Genomic DNA, 25,689 nt, shown 5'->3' with positions numbered 1-25,689 from the left:
ATACGAACCCAACACGACAGCACGACATTGCTCACCGTAGTAGCATAGTAGCAGCAGATTTTGCTTTAGTAAAGCTAAGGCTCAGTAGCTTCTGCAGCACCATAGACAGTAAAAGAAATGGACAGAGCGATCTCATTGGAACTCAGTTGAGACAGTTGAAGCCCATTTTTAGCGATTTTTGAGCACTTCCGTTCCTGACGCGCAGACTCAGACCGACTCAAACTAAGCTTGATGACGTGAGCAACCTGACTGACAGACGTTAATCTTCTAGTAGCTGTGCCAAGAGGAATCTGAATCATTCCCTTCCGAAACTTGCAGAGCCGGAGATCGTGAGTATTAGCTGTCCATGAGCTCGCAGCAGGAGCAGCTTTACAACTCTCTATGGGCTTCTCCCTTGACTTTATGCCTCGACGTCCCCCCGATTGCGCGCGAGTTTCTACTCCTGTCTGTACGGTAATTTCTGTACAGCGCGACAGAGAGTCGAGTGGTTATGACGCAATCGTTAGCCTATTTTTACTAAATCTGTTTCTACGGGGCCATAACGTAACATAGAAGGTAATGGAGCCTTTTATACATTGTCGTGTTTCTTTAGAAATAAATAATGGACAAATGGAGTCTTTAAACGCCTCAGATGTAAAGTTATTCGCTGTCAAAGTGACGCCAAAATGAATGGGAGTCAATGGAAATGCTAACGCAAGTGAAGTTCTGCTACAAGATGGCGGCACCCGGCCGGCTTCAACTTCCGGTCGATGGATTACCCCCTTGTGCAGCACGAACACAAGCATATAGTCCGCCATTGTTTTTGCTGTTATGTGTGACGTAGCGGTGTGTGACTAATGCTGACACGTGGTGTGATGACATCATCGTTTCACAAAATGTACGTATTGGCCGTACACACGAAAACGCAAGGGTTTCGGTTTCAGATTTATCCACTCTGGGACCCGGTTTCAAAAAATAGCGGATCCAAAATGACGGATCCATCTGGACGAAACGCCAATAAGGCCCCGTTTACACAAGAAAGATTCCGGGTGAAAACGTAAAAATATTTTATCGGATGTGCCTTTCGTTTACATGGCAACGGCGTTTTGGGGGCTTAAAAACGCAAAAAAGTGAAACCACCCTCCAGAGTGGAAATCTTAAAAACGCTCCACCGTCGCGTTCCCGTCTAAACGGTAAAAACGCAAATCTGCTCACGGTGGCTCTCGTCGCGTACGCGTTTACGTCACAGGCATGCGCCAGTACAGGAAAATAACAACCAACATGTCAGATTATTTCCATACGTCGGACCTTCAAGTTGCCCTAGCAACTCTAAAAAACATACAAGAGTCTTTTCAGCAGTTGTACAAAATATTCTAAGATATTGGTGTTGTTGTGTGGCAATGCTTCACATTGCCACCTAGCCGCCTGGAGTGCATACTACATCGAATTTCACACACTTTTGCGTCACCATATGCACGCGGATTTCCCAACCATAACGCTCGTCTAAATGCAGAATAAAAAGTGATAACGCAACGCCACTTTTGCGTTTTCTCTTCAGATCGTTTCCGTGTAAACATAGCCTTAGATACAAAATTTGTAGGTATACAGCTAAACGCGTCTCCGTGTGGACAGGGCCTAAATTGTAATCTGGGCGTAATGGGTTTAGCTAGAAGGTCCAACCACACCCTAACCCTACCCATAACCCTATCCCTCCACCCGTTAGATCCACCCGGACATCATTTGGCTCTACTGTGAGCACGACTTGATATTAAGAGTATCAAGTAATGACATCTAGTGCCCACACATGAACGATTAGTGGTTTGTGATCTCTAGCCAGGTACAGGGGTGACCGCAAGAAAACTCCAGTACATTAACTGCCATTAAATGACTATGTTATTGGCATTGTTTTTTAAAGGCTGCATTTCCTTCAAGAGGGGTCTAAAATATATTTATATATATACTTTAAAAATGCAGTTCATCATGACCCCTTTAATGGTATAAATTAGGCTATTTATCTATTTTGTATGGAAGCTTGTTTCTGCCATGGAATAAAAAAATGAAAAAGGTCGTTGTGACTTTAGTCGCAAGTTTAGCTATATCACGCAATTCTATGAAAAAGGTCAGAATTGAAAAATGATCTTTTTCATTTTTTTATTCGGTGGCGGAAACAAGCTACACTCATTTTGGATCACCATACATTGATTATTAGAAAATGTTGATTGCTGTTGTTACAATAGGTCCGTTATAACATCCAGAGGACAGATAAATATGCCGTCTGCTTAAATCTAAAGTGTACAATGTCACATGTCCTAAGCCCAAAGTAATAAAGACAAGCTTTGGTGAACCAGGCTGAATTCATTGAGTCCATTTTTGTAGGCTGAAGTGTATTTGCTGACTTTGCTCTGACTATCAAAAGGCATTCAATTCTCAACAGTCGTACACAACTAAAAACAAGGCATCATTTTTATTCTAAAAACCTTCACATTCCCCATTGATGCCATGCAGAGAGGGTCTGGCGTTGCAGATCGGGAGTCGAGTGTGAACTGAAGCACTGGTGGGAGTATCACCACTCTGATCTTTTTAAGGATTCTCATGACTTCCTGTTTCTATCGGCTATCCCCCTTTTGCTCACGATATGATTTTTTTTTTGGCAGTTGCCTTGAACATCTGTACCAACATGATAAGACTGTAATTGTACCAATATCTGCTCCAGGGTTCGAATAATTTTAAAGACTGTCACATGAACAGTCAAATGGTCCATCTTGAAAATATCTTTGTGATATATTCAGTTAAATAGGCATAGAAAAATGCCTGTCACAGGGCTCTTTTTCTCTCCTTTTTTTCCCCTTTTACAATTTTACACCAAATATAATGCAACAGAACTATAGTTAATAGAAGTGACTGAAGAGTTGCCTTCGAATTGGAATAAAGCATAATGAGTGATATAAATTAACATAGGGATTTACACTTTAATGAAGCGGGCAAATGGTATGGAATTATTTATTTATTATTTCCCAAGTGGATGATGCTTGAGATATTTATTCAAATGGATGTTAAGTGTACTTAGATGTGTTATACGCATCATATTTCACTAAATCATGTCATTAAAATCTCAAGATGCCAATATCACTAATATATAAGAACCTATTGAATCAGTTGTACAATATTGTTTACCCAAAAATGGGAACATTATGCAGAACAATTTCATATAGCGCACCAAAAAACATATGAGTTTGCAAATTTTCAGTATAATATATTTGCACATGTAATTCTCTGTATGCAGAGTTTAGTGGGAGCCTCATTTGAAAAGAAGCACTGAATCACATGCAGCAAACATAGAAAAAACATCAACAGAGCAAGTTATGTGATCTATGTTCATGGTGCACTAGTGTTTTCATAGTAATGATTTTTGAAATAAAGCATAAACTGTATTATTGATTCAAAACTGCACTGGTTGGACCTTCAGAGACTCCCTATGGTGGTAATCATATGGATCCATATGCTGCTAATAAGTATTTATGGCATTTGATTGAATACCAGTACCTAGTAAGCCAATTAGCAGTAGTTTTTGCACAAAAGCAGGAGAAATGTTAGTTTTTAATAAGCTGTCACTCAGAAGGGCCATTTGCCTTTTGTGATATTCCAAAAAAATGAAATGTCAATGAACAAAACCACAAATTAAAAACACAATTTTTGGACAAAAATAAAAACCATCCATATTGTGTTTCACCAAAAGAAGAGTAAAAATCAGACGCATCCCAGCCCAAATCCCAAAGTCTGCATAATGACAACTTTATTATAACACAGAGGAGAATGACTTTGACAGCAAAACAAGAACAAGAGCTTCAGCTAAAGCAGGAACATGCGTAACTTTACGATTAGATGGCAATAGGCCATAAACACACAATTTAAGCTTCTCTCCGGAAGACTTTCTTGGCACTTTGCCAAAAGAGCGTGAGGTCGTTTTAGGTCAGGCCTGGTGTGTTGTTGTAAAGGAATTGCAGAGCATTCAACTCTCTGTATTTCACTTCCTTGTTTTTCACGTGCCGGAATCACATTTGAGAAATCAGACACTGAGAAGACGGCAAAGCGGTGGAAGGTTGAAGAGTATGTCAAAAGAAAAATTGTGTGTTTTCATGTAAATCGGCAAACAGATTTTGTGCATCTGAAATGCAGAAGGACTCGCCGAGCACGCTCACTGGGGATCAGTCTGAACAGGTCAGGATGTTTAACATGGGTTGTTGTTGTTGGTTTTTTCGCCACGTCTGGTTACAGCATTATTTGTGTGCTTTAGAAACGAATGATATTCTTGTTTTAAAGGTCTAATCATGTAGGAATTCGGTTTGTCACGTTTTGCATTTGAATGGTTTAAATACTTTCAGCCTGGCGTAAAAGCGAAAGATTTTGTCCTCAAACACTCACAGACTGTTTTAAAAAAGAAAAAATTGCTCCATTAATGTGCATCCTGTACTAAATTTGTTGCGCGTTAAAAGGGTTCCAAAAGCAGTTGCTCTACGTTTAGTGAAGCCACCTATTCAACTCAAAATGAACGCTAGCTAAATAAATAAATGATGAATGCCGCCAAGAGGACGGCACATATCTTGTCATCTCATTCGGCGACTGGTAACAGTCCGTTGTTTTAGCTTGCTGAGGAATGTTTGTATTGCACAAAATCATGAACAAAAAAAGAAAAGACAAAAGTGATATTTTATTCATTAGGACTGTCTGTCTTTGTGTATTCTCATGCAGTCTGGTCTGCATTTATATGCTAACATAATTTACTCCTCTAACCTAAGGCAGAGTTTACCATCACCTCGACAGACCTCAACAGAGTGTGTGTGTGTGTGTGCAGCCAGTGTTACTAATATCTCATGATGAATGTGTGTGTGTGTCTGTGTGTTGATCTCAGATTTACTAAGTAACATGAGGAGCCATTTCAAAATGTAGAGACCTCTCTCTGGCTGTTTTGGGGATATAAATCGTTTTTGTTTTTTTTATGTAGATGTCACCTCTTCTTAAAAGCAAATATAATACATGAGCAAAACAATATTTCTTAATGCATGTAGTTATTGTTTTCCACAAACGGCAACAGCATTTCGCTTTTTACAACTGATGGGGTGTGTAGGTGTTTTTAATGCAAACCTGCCTGTAGGGTTCACACAACTGGAGCAATGGTAATTAAATCCTGAGATTGATTGATCATTTAGTGATTCTTTTATCAAGGATGTTATTGTCTATTTTAAATGGCAAGCAAATCGAGTTTTACAGGGCAATAATTTTACCTTTACAACATCTTGACACCGGGGCAGTATTTACCCCTAAAAGGTGCATGTTAATACCTTATACTGTAATATGTACCTTTAAGGTACTAATATGTTCCTTTTAGGGGAAAATGAAGTACAAAGAAGGGCACTGCCTCAGTGAAAAGCTGCTGTACCCCTAAAGATCCCATTTTTGCACATTTGTGTGTAATGTTGACTAGATTAACAGCATGGATGCTTAGGGGAGGATGGAGAATGAATTGAAAAGCTGGTTGAAAATCTGCTATGTGATTACACTTACAGGTGCTTGCATTAACCCTGTAAAACAATAATGTTTGACCTATTTTTTTATTTTTATACTGATAATTAAAGATCAGATTGAATGATGGCCCTTATATAGACTCCAAATGAGTTTCAAATGTCTGACAGCACCAGTGAAAGTGCTTCTGTTTTTTTCCTAATATTTTCATTACAAATTATCTTGTCAAAAAATGTTAAATGAACATGAATTTCACAATTTCTAAGTGTTTGGTATGTCCTCCTTGTGCTTTAATGACAGCATGCACTCAAACAGTCGTGTAAAATAATTTAGGGCCAGATCTACTAACAGGGAAAATTAGCGTGAGAGCGCAATTACAAAAAAAAGCGCCAATGGGAGTGGAAAGTCCTGCACGTGATCTACTAATGACGCAAATTAAAGAACACAGACACAGCCGGATCATTTCCACAATGACCAACTCAATCCACCGAGAGCAGCGCAAATTAGCGTCTGGTTTAAGACATGCTTTTTTGGGGTAAATAATGGCACAAACACCAGTAAATTGACGAGCGCAAACCTTAGTAAATCAGCGTTCGTGACTCATTTAAATACTCTCCTCCCGTAAATTTTACATCTGTAGGGAAACTCCTACAAATACATGTGCAATAAGTTCAGCCACTAAAATAACCCTGTCCACGCCTTCTCAGCGCTAATTTTTCACTACGTGTCTTCAGTAAATCCAGACAGTAGTTTTTAACGTCAAAAGAGACTTTGCGCTGGAGCAAGCTGTTAGTAAATTTGGTCCTTAAATGTCACAATGTTTCTTCGTTTTTTTTCTCCAAAATCCTATTACTGTTTATTTTTTAGGTTGATATAAGATTTTAAATCAAGATTTTCAATTTGGTCCCGCAGAGATCTGAACCCCGCTGTATGTAGTGCAATTCAATGTCAGCAATTAATAACTAATTGCTAAATTTGCATAAACACTTACTTTTTTATAGTATTTACTCACAATAAGCAAACTTATTGGATTGACACTATAGGTCAAGCACAGTAATCGGCCGATGCAATTCTCAAAAAATGGTCTGATTGATCAATCTAATAATAATTAGCATGTTTTAATGCTGCATTTAGTAGATTTCCTTTATAGAAAAAAAAGATATCGATGTTGTAGGTTGCAGTGTGCATGTTTGCAGTAAGGACATTTTTATGATTTTGAACTTGGACCTACAAGCAAGGAAAAAGTATGTCACACAGAGTATCAGTGATTCATTGGATTTGAATTATTCTTGCCCATAAATCTAGACAAGGTAGACACTGCCGGTTTCAATATCTTGCCCTGTTCCTTTCTTGCTTCCGTTCCTTCTAAGTAATTTTTTTGTGGTTTTCAAACATACTTCCAACCGTGAGTAATATGGTATTCTGACACTTGTGATGCAGGCTATTAACACCTAGTAGACATCAAAAAGCACTTAGTATTTGAAAAGGAAAGCAGGTCAGTGTATACCATTCGGCATCATTAATATATTTATGTTGGTTTTATGTACGAATATAGTTCGGTACCGTTATAAATAAATTCTCAGCGCCACCTCTCACTCTTATTGTTTCTGCTGTGTGCCATTAAAGACCAGGCTCAGAGGCAAAGGACAATGTGTGAATGCCGAGCATTGTAAGTCGCATTTGCATATTTGAGATTTATATTATTCAGATGCTTGACATCCTTTCCCAGAAACCCCCCCCCCCCCCCCCCCCCCCCCCCCCCTCCCTCCCTCCTTCTCTCTGCCCGACACCCCACCCTCACCTTTTTCTTGCCTTGCCTCTCTCTTTGTTTTCCCCCCTCTCCCCCCATCCCTGATAAAAATGATTTCCAGTCACCACACTGCATGCTTTATGAGATGGCCGCCTCATTAAAAAGCGTCTCTGATTAACCTGAATTTCGGGCTCCTTTCTTACTTTTTCTCTCTGCCTGTCCGTCATCTGCGTTATTATTCTTTTCTTTGGTCCCAGTCACCCTGTGCTCTTTGTCGCGGCAGCAGGGCACAGCCGTCTGAGCGTCTTCCAGACAAACTGACCTCTAGGGACGTATTGACAGTTTGTGTTACTGAGTGACAGAGAGCCACGGAGTGACAATGACAGAACACACAGAAAACGCTTCCTGTAGTCTCTCAGCAGTTTTTTTTTTGTGTGTGCAATAAATCTCTGAGAAGATTCCCTTCTAAGATTAGAGATTTTTTGGGAGAGGGAAAACAAGGGCTGTGAAGGGGGGGTGCTTATGGTGGAGTTTTTTTCTGGAAAAAGGGGGTGGGGAGGGATCTAATTAATTTTGAAGGATCATCGGCCCCTTTCGTCCGAGGCAGAGAAAGAGGCAGGGCGGGAGACGGAGGGGTGAGCGAGTGGGTGGAGCGAGTCTGAGAGAGAATAAGTGAGACAGGGGAAGGCGGGGGGACAGACAGACCCCTGGACTGATTAGGATTCTGGGCAGGTAGCAGGCGGCTGCTGTGCACCCACTGTGGGCCAGGCAGGAAGGAGGGGAATGGCTGCCCACCCGCCCATGTGTGTGTGTGTGTGTGTGTGGGGTGATCTCTGGGAGCAATTGTTGACGTTCAGGGTTCCTTGCACTTTTGTTACCTAATTTCACCTCAGATCACTCCAAAGGCTTGTCATATTTCTGACAATGTTTATCAGAGAAACTACTAAACTACAAGTATGTCCCGAAGTTATAGAAATGATGTCATTGCATATAGTGCATTGCATACTGTTAGAAAAAAGGTTCAGTGAGGTTCTATAGAACACAAGGGTCCCTGACTTAGAACACTTTGCCAAAAAGGCTCTATATAAGGAGGAATTGCTAAATCATTGCATAATTCTTTCATGTTTAATGGGTCATTTCAAATTTTCTAGCGATAACATGTTTTCGAGCTGTTTAATTAATCAAATGTAACTTTAAAAAAAAAAAAGTCATTCGTAATCATTTTTAATCATTTTCACAAAATGTTCATGGCCCCTAGAATATTTTGTTGTATGAATATCTGAACATGCAATATATCAAAAGAAAGAACAGACCCTCTGCTTTTAAATGACAACAACGACAAAAACAACGTTTTATTAATGCATTCTTTTTTTAGTAACACCTGAATGTGGGTAAGTTTCTTAAAAAAAGCAACATTTTGAACAAAATTGCGTTTTTGTCAAAGACTATGTCTATCGGATTCAGAACGATGATCAAAACATATATTGAGCAGATCGAGTCTAAGGTTGCACAGTCCTGTACCTCGTCCTGGGTCGAAATTTGCATTCAGTAACATCAGGTAGTTTTGATTTATATGCCGTTTAATGTTGACGATCGCGTTTTTTTACACATGCATCTGCTTACATATGAAATCGCTTGTTTCTGCTTCTTTCCGCCTGTAACTGTTCTTTTTTTTAGAACCATTCAGCCTGACGGTAGTCAAGCGACTAATGTAACGCAATAGTAGGTTCAGCAAGTAAAAGTCCCATTCATTTTGTTTTTAAAAATACTTTCTTCCATAGACTCTTAAAGGGGTCATATAATGCCATTTTTGTACAAGCTAATATGATTCTTTAGGGTCTAAATTAAAAGTTTGTAATATACTTTAATTACAAATTCTCATTAGTATTGTAAGAAAACACTTATTTTACCTGGTCAAAAACAGCTCTGTTTTCAGCACGCCGTTTCAGTGTATATGACTTTAAATGATAATGAGCTTTGCTCACCCCGCCTCTCTGTTCTGTGCGTACACCATTTGTAACACAATAACACAATAACCATAACGCGTTGTTCAGTATAAACGTGGGATTATGAATTATATTGAGAACGTCGTACATAGAAAACATGCCGTAATGTACCCTGAGTGTAAACCTTAGACGCATTCATTGTGAAGCGTGCAGCTAGCGATTTGCAAAGATTAATATAAATATTAATATAAAGTTTAATAAAACGTTACACTCACTTCAGTTGTTCAAGAGGTGCAGCAGGAACACGAATATCTGGTACCGATTCTTTTTTCAGGAGCAGCTTCTTAGCAAATCCAGCTTTACACTGACCCTCGTTTATAAAGCAGTCTGGTGAGAAATGATTCGTGCAAACATGAGAGCATTGACGTTGCTCGTGGGGAATATTCCCTTCGAAAACAAACTCAGCCACCGCGTCTTCAGCGGTTCGGATTTAGGAACATTAAAATGACTGCTGTGTTCGTTATTACACCCAAGAACAGAACACCACAATCGCTTAGACGCCATTCTGCTCATAGACAATGCTCCAGCATATCAACAATGACCACGCCGGTCCGCGCGCACTATGATTGACAGCTCGCTCACGAGCGAGGGCGGGTCTGTGTTGAAACGCTGCTGTCAATCAACAATCGTGGGAGGGGCTTCCGACCGTGTGACGTCACAAAGTCGAACGGCTCGATTTGAGGCAGGGGAAAACATATAAGAAGATAAAAAAAAAACACTGGATGGATTTTTATCATTTTATGATGGTTGTGTACAGGCACTGACACACACATTTCAGTACAATCAACTTGTAAAAGTGCATGTACCATTATATGACCCCTTTTATATACAGAGACAAACACTGTGGCTCTGTGATGCTTTTAAAACATTGTTTCGTTTGACTCTTCCTACCAGCCTGGCGTAGCAACATCGCATGTGGCTTGAGTTTAATGCTGTTTGACTGACCAGGGGTTGTTGTGTATGAAAACTATCATTATTTTTGAAAGTTGTTATGCTAAGCTAGTGGCACGTGTAATGTAACAATATCTAACCATTTAAGACAGAACTACATTGAGCTCTGAGGTTAAGAAACGATATATGCCTCTGTTGAATGGGCAAGCGTTACTTCCATTTTATGCAAGTTATGTGTGTTAAAAACACGTCAGTGAAAGCAAATGACACAGTTGATTCAGTCCAGTCAAACTACTCTATTGTTTTGTATATAACTCAATATTTTGCTATTGCCCTTGTAAAAAAGAACTACACTTTAGCAGCACACTTTTAAAAAGAGTACTTATTATGGAAGTGATATATTTTAAAAGAAGTGCGAACTGAATGTAATGTTTTTAGACACTTAATTGCACGTTAATTGTAAATAAATGAAAATGTATTATAGTCTAAATTAGCATTAAATGCAATTAGCTTTTTTGACCCCACTTATAGTAGGAATGAAGTACATGTAATTTCAAAATTCTTCTATTGTTTTTTAAAATATGGTTAAAGTGTACTTCCGAATGTACTGACAACAAGCATGTCATTTCTATTGAAACTTGTATGTTATGTATTTAAATATATTTGTAATTACACATTTGTAATGATGAAGTTGCCATTTAGTACATTTTAAACTTAAATTTAAAAGTAAATTGAATAACAGATTACAATTAAAATTGCAATCAAGTACATATACTGTGCGTAGTGTAATTCTTTAAAGCACAACAAAAAAGTAAAACAATGATTTAAAGGCACAAGCTTTTTAAAGATTTCTGCATTAAAATATCCAAGTTTGTGCTTACATTATCTCAAATGTTTCCTACAATGTTTAAATCCAGAGAAATTCGCAGTTATAACCATTGTAACGGGCCGTGTCATAGCGTCGCCTGTCAATGACGTCAAATCCACGTTCGGTTCTACTTCTGAAAAAGTCATGGAAACACCAAAGATGATTTCATATATTATGTGTTATTAGACAGATGAGCAACCGTTTGGATAACTTTATCAACAGAAAACGAATCATTGTTATATAGCTCAACACGGTTAGTCTTATTGTTTGAATCTCATGTTTTCTTGATTTACTGCGAGTAACATGAATGCCTCAGAGGCAACACTATTGTGTTAAGTGGCTAACATGGCATAATCACAAAGAGCTTTATTTGTAGTAACAGTAATACAGCATTTTCTCCACCACAAAATACAAGTTAGTCATCTCATTTTTTCTTTTAGACTAGTCATAGCTTCAGTACATAGAAATGTAGATTGGTATAATTTGAAAGTAAGACTGATTACCTCTTGGCAAACTGCTAGTGGGTCAGACTAGACTGTAAAAAAGATGGACGACGATGCACCTGCACTCTCCCCAAACTGTCAGTTAAGGATTATCCTAAGTATATACAAATGATATTAATTTAAAATACACATAGCTTACTATATAATGCGCATGAAAACACATTAGTGTGTAATAAAACCAATTGAACGTAATTTGATGAACTATTATTAATATATAATATTAATATTATTAATATATAATATTAATAATAATAGCCTATTAAGTGAATAATTGAACATCATTCATTTGTTTTATTTATAACACACCAGGCGTGTAAAAGAGACAATCGTCTATTTGGGACTAGGCTATTATTTGAAGTTTTACGGTACATTTTTATTGTTTCTTTTAAAACAATGCCGAATTTTCTCTCTTTTTTAGATTTTTGACATTATTTTACATAAAGAAAAATGCATGCTGCACATGTTCTTGTGAAATAAAGTATATTTTATATAAAATGCCCATAAGTTTCAAGCATTATTTTTCACCATCATGATCAGGAAGTAACTCTCATAATACAATGAAACGGATAACTATATACAATTATATTACACAAAATCAATGTTTTAAAATGCTTATTGTACTATACCTTAATGTATCATTATAATACGTAGGCCTATAAAGAATGACATTTCGTGTGTAATAATGCCGTTTCGTGTCTAAGCAATTACGCTCCAAAACGTTAAGTGGCGTTACTCGGTTTAGAACGTAAGCTCCGCCCCTCAATTCCGGTCCTGACGCTGGTGTTAGAACGTAAGCTCCGCCCCTCACTTCCGGTCCTGGCGCTGGTGTTAGAACGTAAGCTCCGCCCCTCACTTCCAGTCCTGGCGCTGGTGTTAGAACGTAAGCTCCGCCCCTCACTTCCAGTCCTGGCGCTGGTGTTAGAACGTAAGCTCCGCCCCTCACTTCCAGTCCTGGCGCTGGTGTTAGAACGTAAGCTCCGCTCCTCACTTCCAGTCCTGGCGCTGGTGTTAGAACGTAAGCTCCGCCCCTCACTTCCAGTCCTGGCGCTGGTGTTAGAACGTAAGCTCCGCCCCTCACTTCCAGTCCTGGCGCTGGTGTTAGAACGTAAGCTCCGCCCCTCACTTCCAGTCCTGGCGCTGGTGTTAGAACGTAAGCTCCGCCCCTCACTTCCAGTCCTGGCGCTGGTGTTAGAACGTAAGCTCCGCTCCTCACTTCCAGTCCTGGCGCTGGTGTTAGAACGTAAGCTCCGCCCCTCACTTCCGGTCCTGGCGCTGGTGTTAGAACGTAAGCTCCGCCCCTCACTTCCGGTCCTGGCGCTGGTGTTAGAACGTAAGCTCCGCCCCTCACTTCCGGTCCTGGCGCTGGTGTTAGAACGTAAGCTCCGCCCCTCACTTCCAGTCCTGGCGCTGGTGTTAGAACGTAAGCTCCGCCCCTCACTTCCAGTCCTGGCGCTGGTGTTAGAACGTAAGCTCCGCCCCTCACTTCCGGTCCTGGCGCTGGTGTTAGAACGTAAGCTCCGCCCCTCACTTCCGGTCCTGGCGCTGGTGTTAGAACGTAAGCTCCGCCCCTCACTTCCGGTCCTGGCGCTGGTGTTAGAACGTAAGCTCCGCCCCTCACTTCCGGTCCTGGCGCTGGGGTTCTGAAACTGGTGGTGCTGCGGGTCTGCAGCTGGATACTATAGATCTCCTCCCGAAAATCCAGAAAAAAGTCTGTTGGTGCCTCAGTGACAACTTGGCTCAGAGAAGCTGTCAATCATGACGTCAAACACCCGTTTTTATAGCATCAAATAACTAACTAAAATCAAACTTCTTTAAAAAACGAACACTACCTAAAATGACAGAATCCATCTTTGGGAAAAACATTTATTTGGTGTGTAATTTGATTGTTTGGTTTGTCTCACGTCTCAACCGATTACAGGGACCTATAGAGCTATACTGGGACCAGCCTGGGGACGATCGAAACGTTTTGGCTTCACTTTTCAGGACATGTGTGGCACACTTGGGTCAAACTGACACATGTCTGTTATCAGTTACAAAATGTTTATCATAAACTAGCCTTAAGACCAAGAATCTGCCCTACCTACATTTATGATCAGGAGCCGCTACTCGTTTTAGATATAATTTAATAATTAATTACAGCTGTTAAATGTGTAAATACATTCAGGTCTCTTTTTTTATATATATATGTACAATGTAAAAACATCTACATAAGAAGTGAATCGTATGTATCAAATGATTAATTTAAATGTTAGTACATAGTAGTTAAAGACAATTTATATAAAGTTAATCTTAATACAATCTGCACTTGTGTACTTCAGTGTGTTCAGAAACACAGTCGTGAAAGTGTACTCTCTACTTACACTTAAGTGGCCTTTTATTTCATTGATATCATATTACCTGCAAGTAGTTTTTGTAAATATATATTTTTAAGATTTGAAGCACACTTCTTTTTTTTTACAAGGGTAAACTTACAAAAATATGAATTAAATAATGTTGTATTTTTATACTCGATGACTATAAATGACTCATTTTACATTGTACTGTTGTTTTTTTAATCGATTATGTCCATCACAATACTTCACGAGATAAGTAGTTAATTCCCCAATAAAAGTCTTGTCTTTTGTTCTGATTTGCATGTATTGTTTTGCTTTAAATCAAAGTTGGTCGTTTTGTGATTCATTTCAGAGCTGGTTGTTTTGGTTCAAGGCTTTAAAACACTTTTCTGAAGAATTTTTTTGCAATCCGTAAAAAATACTTGCAAAATCAAGGCCACCAAAAAAGTGGGTGGCCACTTAGTATGTAATGTAATGCTTGACGAAATATATGAAATATTCGAGAGGCTAATGGAGTGTTTTGTGAAGCTTTCATGTCTGTTACATCTAATGTACTCCTAAAAAGCTTTTGAAAGATCTTCATACTATGCGTCCTAATGAGCTCCTTTTATTAAAGTCTCTCTGCACACGTGTGTTTGCGTGTTCATCAGGAAACGTTTACCTCCTCTGCCCGTATCAATATGCATGAAGTATTCATTGTTGTCTGTACTGTTTGTCATGCTGCATGGTATAGACAAAGCACCTTCTTTCTTTGTTTATACCGAGAACGTGGCTTTGATCATGGCCTCCGTTCTCTGCCATTTATATTCATATGCATATATTCTGGCGGCGTGGATGGTGATCAAAAGCATGTGCACACAATATATGCAGTACAGTATGCATCGTGGACTACATTAGCGTTAATTCATCACCGTCTGAGGCCTTGTTACCATGCTGTTGTTAATTAATGAGTATTCTGATGGTGATATGATATGGATAACAACATACAGCTACAGCGTCATGGCAAAGCATAGCTATGATCTTTATCTGAAACTTTGGTGTGTAAATGGTATCATCATGCATCATATATATAGCATGAACATGAATGATTGTGCGGCTTATTAAGGAAACAAGAGCTGTGATATTACTTGTCTAAGTGATTGGTCTTGTGAAAAAAAAGTGCGTTTAATTGTATTGGATGTACTTGTACTTTAAGTCTTAAAAGTATTATTTATTTTTTTAAATGGACTTGCATATAAAATATAATATTAATCAAATAAAAAGGCCACTTAATGGTATAGCTACACTATACATACTTCTGTCATTTGTCCATGCCTGTTTATATCATATCCTTCAATAAAGGAAAGATGCTACTATAAAAATTGAACCTGAAATTTGGAGTTTGCAAGCAAAAATGGAAAGTGACAATATCTGTGATAAAGCACGAATCAACATAGTTTGCGTAGCATATGCTGTGCATTGACTATAGGATCACAAGACAATGTTTATGTTGGTAACAATGCCAGTCTCTATTTCCCTAAATATAGCCTATAGGTAAGTTATAAGAGTTTTTTATCGTTTTATTCATCTGATATGATTTAAAACAATAAAACGATTGTTTTAAACAAGTCAAAAGAACAGCGGCATATAAGCCACTTACCTGCTCAAAAGACATTTTTCAGATATACTTTTATTATTGGAGGAGTTTTGATGTTGTTAGTGAGATTTGCACTGATGAGGCAAGCTAACATTTTAAGTTATGTTTTTAAAATCTTGTGTCATGCTTTAAAGAAGTACACTTAGCACATGCTAAGTACTTGATTATAATATTTTAAAGATAATAATTATTTTAAAAATGTACTTAATGTATCACAAATATATTTATAAATATATTTAAATACATGACAGAAGTTTCATTAGAAATTATATTAAATTATTTATATTACCATAAATGCTTCTCATTACAACTGACAACTAAGTCCTACTGGGGGTAAAATTGGGTAAAAAGGTATAGCTAATTGTATTTAATATAAATGCAAACTAATATTTTACATTTAATTGCAATTAACATGCAATCAAGTGTCTGAAACCATTACATTCAGTTTGCACTTTAGTATATATTCCTTTGGAGTATATGATTTCTGTAATAAACATGTAGCCTAAGTCCTCGTTTTAAAAGTATGCTAAAGTGTAGTTCTTGGGGAATACCATAGACTTACAAAAGAGGGATCTGAGCCCTATTAATCCAGAATATCATATAGACTTTTAGGTGGGCTCTTTTGGCAGCAAGCAAACACCTGAAAACGCACTGTAGCAACCCGATAGCTACGTGCTAAAGCTATTTTGCACAAGCAAACAATTTAACTTACATTTTTCTTCAGAAAATGTTGAAATATAATCTGACAAGTGAGCTATTTTTAGACTCAAGGTATGTCCCAATTCGCGTACTTGTGCTCTATTCTATGCTGTTTTTTTGTATAAATAATATAGTGTTGACACAAAAAATTCCAAAAAGTGTTGGAAAAACTTCATGCACTAATGTCTGACTGAAGTAAAACACGCATTTGTTCATCCATGATGCTGAAGGATTGCACTAAGCAGGTGTGGCGTAACGACCCCAGGGGCCCTGATCAGAGAGGCGTCCCGACCGGAAACCACCAGCCGGCTTCACGTTAATATCAGGTCGATCTACAATGCCTATTAAAATTAGTGTCTATCAAATTAGTGTCTTTTAAAATCAGCTTCTGCCTGGAATGATGGTGGATGGATTGGGGTCACTGTCATTAGTACTTGATGTTTTGTCAAACAAGCTGCTGGACAGTAATATTAATTTGACAGACAAAATAGTAAATTTAGCAATTTTGGCTTCTAAATGTCTACATTTTTATGGTTTCATCATGATCTCAGCAGCCAACAATATGTCGTTATGGTTTGTACATATTTATGCTTCAAGTGAACACATATTCTGGGTTTACTAAAAGTCCAATCGACAAATGTTAAATCAATTTTGACTGATGACTGTGGAATGACCGTAAAAATGAAGAGAACAACTTTACAGCATTATAATTAATGCAATGCTTTTATTAAACTATTAGCTTCACATTTCTGCTTTTAAATCCTCCAAGAAATGGCCCCATTCACTTCATTCTTAAGTGCCTCATCATAATCTTTTTCAGAAGATCAATTTTTGTGTGTGTGTGTGTGTGCTGACCAACATTATGCCACAAATACTTAACATGTATTGAGCCTACAATACTCTTTAATGTAGTCATTTTCATTTACCTTGCAATGAAAGGTTTACACAATGACCCCGTGTGGGGATCTGCCTAACATCTCTAGCTTCTGTCAGGTGGCTGATCAATTTGCCTTAAAATTTGCGCCACAGATCTGAAAGGATACACAGCCTTGCAACAACAAACGATTTTGCCTTCCTTTTAAAAGTCTGTTTATTTTGCTGTCTTGACTGCTCAGTTCTAAGATTACTTGGATTTTAATATTATTGTTGTTGTTGTATAGCATTGTGTTTGTTTCCTGCTGCTGTGACCCTATCGAAATAAACCGGCAACACATTTTTGAGTCATGACCATCCACTGCCACAGAGCACCTACAAACAATAAAATTACTCATCTGCTCATTTTTATGCATTGAGACGTTTTGTAAGTTTAGCATTGGGACATTTTGTAAGTTGTAACTTGTATTAAATGTCTAGTCATAACAGGTCATACCCATCCGTTGCGCAAAAATTTAGCCAATTCCGGTGGGAAAAATACACCATGTATTTTAGTAGCATATCAAACCAGAATGGATGACCCATTAACCCTTATTTGTTTATTTAAAGGTACACTATGTAGCTTTTGAGGAAGAACATTGTAGTTACTTCTCTCTGTTTGAATGTAACGCATATCTAACAACAGAATTCCTTTAATGTCTCTTGATTTCTAGTGATGTATTAAGCTTGTGATGATGTTTCACTGCATGAATGGTTAATGCAAGTCGTATCTGGCCTATATTATAGACTTCTGGAGTTTATTGGCATTTTGTAATGTAATCTTACACAATGCCTGTGCCATTGCTGCAATATGGAGAGGATTATTTTTGCGGTTGTATAATGCAAGGGCACAAACTCCAGTCAAACTCGTGCCAAGCATAGGCTGGTATTCACAGGTGTAACGTATCAGAAATAATAACCTTGTTAATCAGAGCACAAGGGAGCGAGTGACTGATACTGTATCTCTGAGAAAGTAAAAAATGCGCAGTAATGAGATAAATCTGTGAGTTTCGGAAATGCAAAGTGATAAGAGTATCATAAACAGCAAGGTCGTTGGAGCTTTGATCCGTTAAAGACTTTTTAGTGATCATGCACTCTAAAAAATGCTGGGTTGTTTCAACCCAAATTTGGGTCAAATATGGACAAACCCAAATGTTGGGTTAAAAATGTAATTAAAAAATGTACAGTTGAAAGTGAAAGTTGAAGTTGGGTTAAAGGGGTGATGAACTGAGAAATCAAATTTTCCTTGAGCTTTTGACATCTAAGAGGTCATCAAATTATAAGAATATCCTGTAAGTTTCAGAACTGAAAACGTGCTTGTTAGTCCAATAAAAGCTTTTATTGACACCAGGCTCAGCAAACGACTCGTTTTTCAAAGTGGGGAACTATGACGACAAAGAGGATAAAACACCACCCCCGCAGAAGAAGATCAACGCCTACTTCAGCACGGACGGTTTAGCCCCGCCCACCGATTCGCGCATTAGACGAAACTCATTATAATATGCAAAACTGTTATCCACTCACAGCAGTGGGCGTTTACTTCCAAGTCTTCAATGCGAGACGCCCATAAAAACCGAGCGTTTTTGAGCTAGGCTCAAAACTAGGGTAGAAAATAGCCTATTACTTATTCATTTTGATGTTTTTGAATGTAAAAACCAAGCGAACGTCATAAGTTGACCTCAGACAACAATATAAAACAATTTAAAAAGCCAGTTCATGACCCCTTTAAAATTTTAAATTACATTTGGGTTTGTCCATATTTGACCCAAATTTGGGTTAAAACAACCCAGCATTGTTTAGAGTGTGGGTATTATTTTTCCTTTTGTCCAGTGTATGAGTATATTTGCATGTTACAGAGATCTAATATACTGCGATTTGTGTTGATTTCTAAGTGATTTTGCCGTAGTGGGATTCTGTCATTGTAATTTTAGCATGCAGAAAGACCTGGTTGAGTGGTATTCAAATGGCGCACTGCGATTCCGGTTCCATCCGGACCACGGGACGTAATTGCACCATTTTACCGTTTCTACAGTTTAAAGTGAGCAGCGCGTCAAAACAACGAATCGGCTCACACCACAAGTGCTCAGGGTCATTTACCGTAATGATATTTCGCCGTTACATCCTCTAATATGTGTATCTAGAGCCAAACGCGCTACATTCAAGCCCTTTACGCTCAGTGCGTTGCTTCTCTCTCGCTAAAGACGTAAAGCGGCAGCAGATGACGCGGTTATTTTCACAACAGTAGCAGAAACGGTGAGCAACAAAATAGATACTTCTGCTAAACGAGAATGCAGCAAATACAATGATTTGTATCTGTCATACAGATGACACCGTCCGGCCGGTGAATCCCCGAGACAGAGTGACCAGACATCATTTATTTTCAGTGACAGCTGGTGATTTCTGGTGATGCGAGCAGCGGTGACCATTGGTGACCGAAGTTGAGCAGAGCAATGCTTTAATGCAGTACAGTAGAATGCAGTGACACATTTGAATAGGTTTTTTACTTACTATCACAGCAATGCAAGAGTGCACACTAACAAATTTCAGTGTCTCATGATGAGTGTGATAATGTCAGCTATAGAGAATGCATCACATTATGAATTGCCTTCTGACACATTTCAAAAGTGCACCAAAACCCAAATGTGAGCTTGGTTATCTAAGAGTTTGCGTGCATGTGCTTGCGTTAAGTATGGGCCTTAATATAAGATGCATTTGAAATTGTTGTATGCGGCACAGCTTGTCACTTAACTATGTGCATGTTTAATTCAACGAGTGATGTCCAGTTATCATGGGGAGAAAAATGATTTCGTATTTTAAAAACATCACCAAAAAAAAAGTGTAAAAAAAAGTGACTAATATATGTTCTGGTTCATTTGTCATACTGAAAATGGAAGGTCAAGTGAAGTGCGCTGAATTGTGGGATACAGTATTAAATTAGCGTGCTCTTTTGTTTACTGCACATTTTGACTAATGTAATAGGCCATATATGCATAGAATGCGCATACTACACACAGTATGCATAATGATAAGTACAGCATTTTATGACAAGCGTATCCCATTGATTTATAAGCAAACTAGTTGTACAGGTTTTAAATGCTTTAGAATTCTAGTAAAGAAAATAAAAAACACATTGTCTGAGATTTCTCTGTCTTGGTGCAGAGCGTAATTGATCTTAATCACATTTGTTCACACTATCTTGCATTCAAACAAGTATAGGATAAATTCGACTTATCTGTAATGCTGATTAGCGAGCGAGTTTGGCGAGTAAGGGGGAGGTTTGGCACCTGGCATGTGTTGACGGTTACTGGTTACTCTCCACACAGACACACAGCTAGCAGGCAAATATGGTGTGGTCTGGCAAAGAGAACAACTTGTACGTTCTAGCTTGAATGGTTATCACAGAACAAGGCTTATGACAATGTAACGCCTTTCATCTTGAACCTTTTTTTCCAACATCGACATTTTGCATTTTTGCTCATATATATACAGTGTACATGCATACATATATATATAAAAACTGACCAAACAAAAAGAGAGCACTTATTTCTTCTTATGGGCGCATGGAAAATTTAAGAGATTTTGAGAATTCAAAGACCGCATTGTTTGTTGAAAGGTTATCTGTGAAATTCAGTGTTGCATCTCTGAAGAAGAAAAAAAAACATTTTTAATTGCATGCATCTGTGTTGTCTGCTTGAGGCGTGCAAATACAATGGAAAATATGCATGGGTAAATAAAACTAGTATTTGAAGAAACAAACATCAACCTTTTCAACAAATATCAACATTTTCTAAGGACAATGTGAAATATTAGGAGAAAACAGAGATGTGTAAATACTTAAAATGACTGTACACAGATTGTCATGTCTGATTTCTCCCTGGCAACAAATTCAGCTTGTAACGTTGGAAATAGTTGTTTTTTTTCATGAGCTGTTTGTCAAAGTTCAATTATAAGCTATCCATCAGAATAACATGAAGAGCTTTTTAAAAGTTTGATTAAAGCGGTAAGCAGATCCACTTAAACTGTAATAACACCTAAATTAACAATTTGATACAATGCAGTTATTGTGTACATGTTTTTTAATTTGTGCTTATATTTAAAAATACCTGCATGTAATTCCATCTAATATTACACTGTTGACCCACCTTAAGCCCAAAGTACAGTTTCCACTCAGATATTGAATGTATATTGGACACAAGTAGGACCCAACCATTCAAAGACACATGTTCCCTATGGTTAAGTGTTGTTCCTAAGCATTAAAAGAATGTATTATTTACTCAGTTATGTCATTCCTAACCCATATGCTATCATTGTTTTGTGGAATACGCCAAGAGACTTTTTGAAGAATCTTCCATACCACGACAGAGACGAAATTAAAAAAATTAAAGCTGCAAGCAGCATTTATCTGGGTTCAAGCAAGTAAGGCCTTTAAGCACATAAGCATTAAAGACATTACGTTTTATTTAGCAAACAAGTAACCACTGACATCATCATAGATGGAAAAGACCATTTACAGCCAATACAGGCAATTTAATATATGGTTTTCAAAGCTTTTTTAACAGTTATTGCGCCACCTTTGGTCCGATCTCCATAAAATTTTGCATGCTTCTTTACAATATGTCACATATGCTCACAAATGTTCGTGAAGAGTTTTCATTTAGGATTTATAGGCTTTTTAGTGTATTTTACCACGCCCATTTTCTAAATTACCCTGTTATAGCCAACCAAATGCAAAATTTCAACTTTTTTTTTTAGAATTATTGATCTAGAGAGTCCAGAGAATTGTCCTAGATTGGTTTGGTTCTGATCGGGCGAAAAACCCAGGACTAGTTCGCAAAAGTAGGCTTTTAACATAATTGCAAATATTTAATGAACGATTTGAATGACAGCAATGGTTCTTGAGGCAAAGTTGTTCAGGATGAGGAGATCTATCAAATGATATGCATATTGTGTGGATGTGTGCAACACCACGTGATCACAGAGCCGTAAAACTCGTTAGCGCCAACTAGTGGCAGATTTCTTTTGTACTGCCATCTGGAAAAGTTTCAAGTCTCCAGCACTTACGGTTTGGTCTGCACGATGTGTTTAAGGGGAGAAGAAAAATAATAAAAATCCTAACAATTACAATAGGTTTTCAGCACTTTGTGCTCGAACCGCTAATAAGTGTTGTCCATATGACTTGGTGCTAAATTAAAAATCTTCTGAAGCCATATGATAGGTTTTTGTGAGGAACAGGCCAGCTCTGCTAAAACTGCGGTCAAAACCTTCAAACTGTCATTATATGGAAAAGAGCTGCATGAGGGTTCTTAAAAATGTCTCCTTTTGGGTTCCATAAAAAATACATATGTTAATATGCTAATATACACACAGTATGCACGCATTTCTTGCATTTAAAAACCCCATGAAATCAAAATCAAGGTCTTTTAGCTTTGAGCCATCATATGCTAGTGCACTCCAAAAAGTTGACCAAATAAACTTTTACGCATTTTAAATCTTGTTCGCAGAGGCATAGACAAACTAAATGCGCTTTTCTCCCCACAATACCACCTGTAACTGACTAGCAATAGCCAGTAACAAATGAACTTCTCTTTGACGGTTTAAATAAAGCACAATGCTATGGCGTGAGATGCAAAAAAGAAACCCGCTAGACATGACAGCAGTGACTAAAGCCATCTGTACGTTAACACACACCATAGCTGTGTTAGAAAGAAACACTCACGTACTGCTTGCTGCAGTATAAACTGATTTTTCTTTTTTTTAAAAAAAAGGGTTTTAGTGATATTAACTAAAATGTCATAGTATGCCACACTGCTTGTCATATGACTTCATTATATGTGTAATGACATATATGTTTCATTTAGCGATTTAGCATGTTGTGTAAAACTATCCAATAAGCAAATTTTTGTGTTATTATTTTAATAAAAGTGTATTGCACATCAATTAAAAAATAGCGCAGGTGTGCAATGCAATGTAGGCTGTTTATGGTTGCCAAGCAACACAGCAACTTGCTGCATTAATATCAAATTTGATTGATGTGTGGTGTGGTCACAGGTGTGCGAATATCGGCGTGCGACTTTTACAACGGCTTTCGAGTGTGGCTCATCCAGAGTCGGCTGGATCTATTTAATCACATGTTCAACCCTAGCATCTATAAGATGTTTGTGCTTTCAATGATAAAATGATTGTCTTTCGTCATCCTGGTGAATGCTGAGGATATTACAGAAAGATTCAACAGAAAAGGAGAGAGAGTTTGTGCGGATAGTCGGCTGTTTTGACACGATGGATGGTGACTGTGACCTACCGATGCTGGATCCATTCACAGGGCCAGAACATGCATGAATCTCAGGCTAACCACTTCACTGCATGATGAGGAACGAGAGAGGGAAAGAGTTAGGGGAAGGTAAAGGGTCATCAAATCTCAAAGGATTTTGTCTTTTTTAGGGCTTTTAGTTACATATGAAATGCTGCGATCTGACAATGTCAGGCTGTGCCTTGTCCTATTCCTCATTTTGAATGTGCCTTTCCAAATAAATAGAAATGTATATTAAGCTCTTCTTGTGGAAGAGCAAGGCCTGTAAAGTGCTTAAAGTCTATGTTTGATGATACTTGGGAATCATCCATTTTTGTGTCACCAACCAAAACAAATAATTAGAACTTAAAGTCGGCATGAAACACAAGTTGCGATCGTCTTTTCTTCCCTATTATGACGTATATCTAAGTGAAACAGCTTCTCGAAAAAGAAAAAACGTAGAGCGGAACTTGATTTTGTTCACAGGGAATTGATTGGATGGTGGTGGTTTGCTATTGGTTGATCTCATGTGAGTGACAGGTTGCCCCGCCCTCACGCCAGTAAACGCATCATCAGAGAAGGGAAGAGACTTCACTGCAAGAGGGAGGGGGGGTATTTCGATTAAATATTACAAGGGCACATTAATAAAAAAATAATAATCATGTGCACGAATAAATTCATTCCAACAACATTCCATAAAAAAATTTAAATAAGATTTGTAATATTGCACCCAAATCATTTGGACCACCTGTGATACTTTTATGGTCCTCTTATGATCTCTAAAGCTTCATTCATTGAAGTCGCATGTAAAAACGTGACAAGTACAACTTTTAAAAATTCTATTATTGACAAATATTGACAGAATTGTCATTTTTGGGGGAACCAAACCTTTAAAATAGAGTGTGGTTTAACAAGATGCCTGTTGTAAGCTGGACAAAACACTTGTTGCTGTGTTTGGAATAGAAAACTCATGCTGTCATGATTTCCTTTATTTATGTGCCCCCAACTCCGATACTCGATACAGAGCTGTAAAAAAAAAGAGATAACACCGTCATGTCATCCATGTGTGGTCATCTTGTAAATAAGATCGTTTTAACGAGTGTGCTGCATTTTGTCAAGACCTAAATACATTTCTTGTTAAATTCAGCGAGTGGCTCTCGGTTATCTTCTTAGAAATTAATAGAGCTTTTTTGCATTTTAATGTGTTAATGACAAAATGTCTTAATGTTTCAGAGTGCAATCCAACTTTGCATCATGAAAAAGATGTTAATAAGGCCCCTCCCCCTTTTATTTCTTTTCATATTTCTTTATTTATTCTCATCTCAACGCATTTGATGAGTATGCTCTTCTCAATTTTGTCATTTCATTTGAATATCAACATTTATAAGATTTAGTCAGTTGAAACATTTTTGAGGTTTATTCATCTAATCTCTGAAAGATAGTGATCTGAAACTGTATTATGTTGAATATCAAAGTGTTTTTGTGTCTATTTGTTAATGAGGGATTTGTGGACACATTAATGTGTTCTGTCCCCGAGAATTGGGACACAAGCACACGAGTGACGTGTTATTGTAAGTGTTACTATTTTTTTTTATTTAAGTAGCCTAATTCGTTGGGTTATTCTTCTGTAATTCCATGAGATATACATGTATGTACATTTCAAACGTCTATTCAAACCTATAGGTTAATCGGGTCAAATCATTGTGTTGATAATATGGCATATCTTCAATTAAAATATGTGCAATTAAATATGTATATATTCATATGCCTGTATATGTCATAGAATAAATTTACCTTTCAGATGAATCTCTTTTTCTGGCATTCTGCTTTGTCTGGCATTGGTTATTCAATTATTCATCTAAATAGTCAAAACACAAATCAAAATAGATTTTTTATTTTTTCATTTCAGCATCTTGCACATGCTAAACCTATATCAAAATATGTTACAGTTTACAAATAAATGCATTATTGTCTTAAGGGGGCATCTGACCCTACTAATTGTGGTTTATACCACTATTGAGACATGTTCCTCCCCGAAGGTCGAGTATATTGTGTATTTGTATACAGCTTGCATATTTTGGAAGCATATGTAGCATATGAGTATTCCATGAAGCTTATAGAGAAAATGTGCATAATTTTCAGTATTTGCAGTGCAAACAAAAATAGTAATGCAAAAATAGTATGGGTAACGTGAATTCATAACATGCCTAGAGAGTGGGCATTAGGTACTTGCCTTGCATGATCAGAATTTAAATTTATATTAAATAAAATAGTGCTGACTTCTATAGTTGAATTGGGGAAATAAA

At 37.7% G+C, this 25,689-nt stretch overlaps 1 protein-coding gene across 3 annotated transcripts in view; it reads left to right on the top strand.

The window, feature by feature from the left end:
• Positions 1-25,689, top strand: part of zbtb20 (zinc finger and BTB domain containing 20) — a 62,729-nt gene that overhangs the window by 21,103 nt on the left and 15,937 nt on the right. The window contains exon 1 of one of the 3 annotated variants that reach the window (XM_056247386.1): positions 4,123-4,197. The exons of the other annotated variants lie outside the window; for them this stretch is intronic. The gene's annotated coding sequence lies outside the window, so the exon portion shown is untranslated. Of the gene's footprint in view, positions 1-4,122; positions 4,198-25,689 lie in introns of those variants that run through there. 3 annotated transcript variants of the gene reach the window in all.

Source organism: Rhinichthys klamathensis, unplaced genomic scaffold, assembly GCF_029890125.1.
Source record: "Rhinichthys klamathensis goyatoka isolate OS25496 unplaced genomic scaffold, OSU_Roscu_1.1 h1tg000046l_1, whole genome shotgun sequence".
In the NCBI taxonomy this organism is placed as follows: Eukaryota; Metazoa; Chordata; class Actinopteri; order Cypriniformes; family Leuciscidae; genus Rhinichthys; species Rhinichthys klamathensis.
Note: the sequence above shows the minus strand (reverse complement) of the source record. Positions and strands in the feature narration are given on the sequence as shown.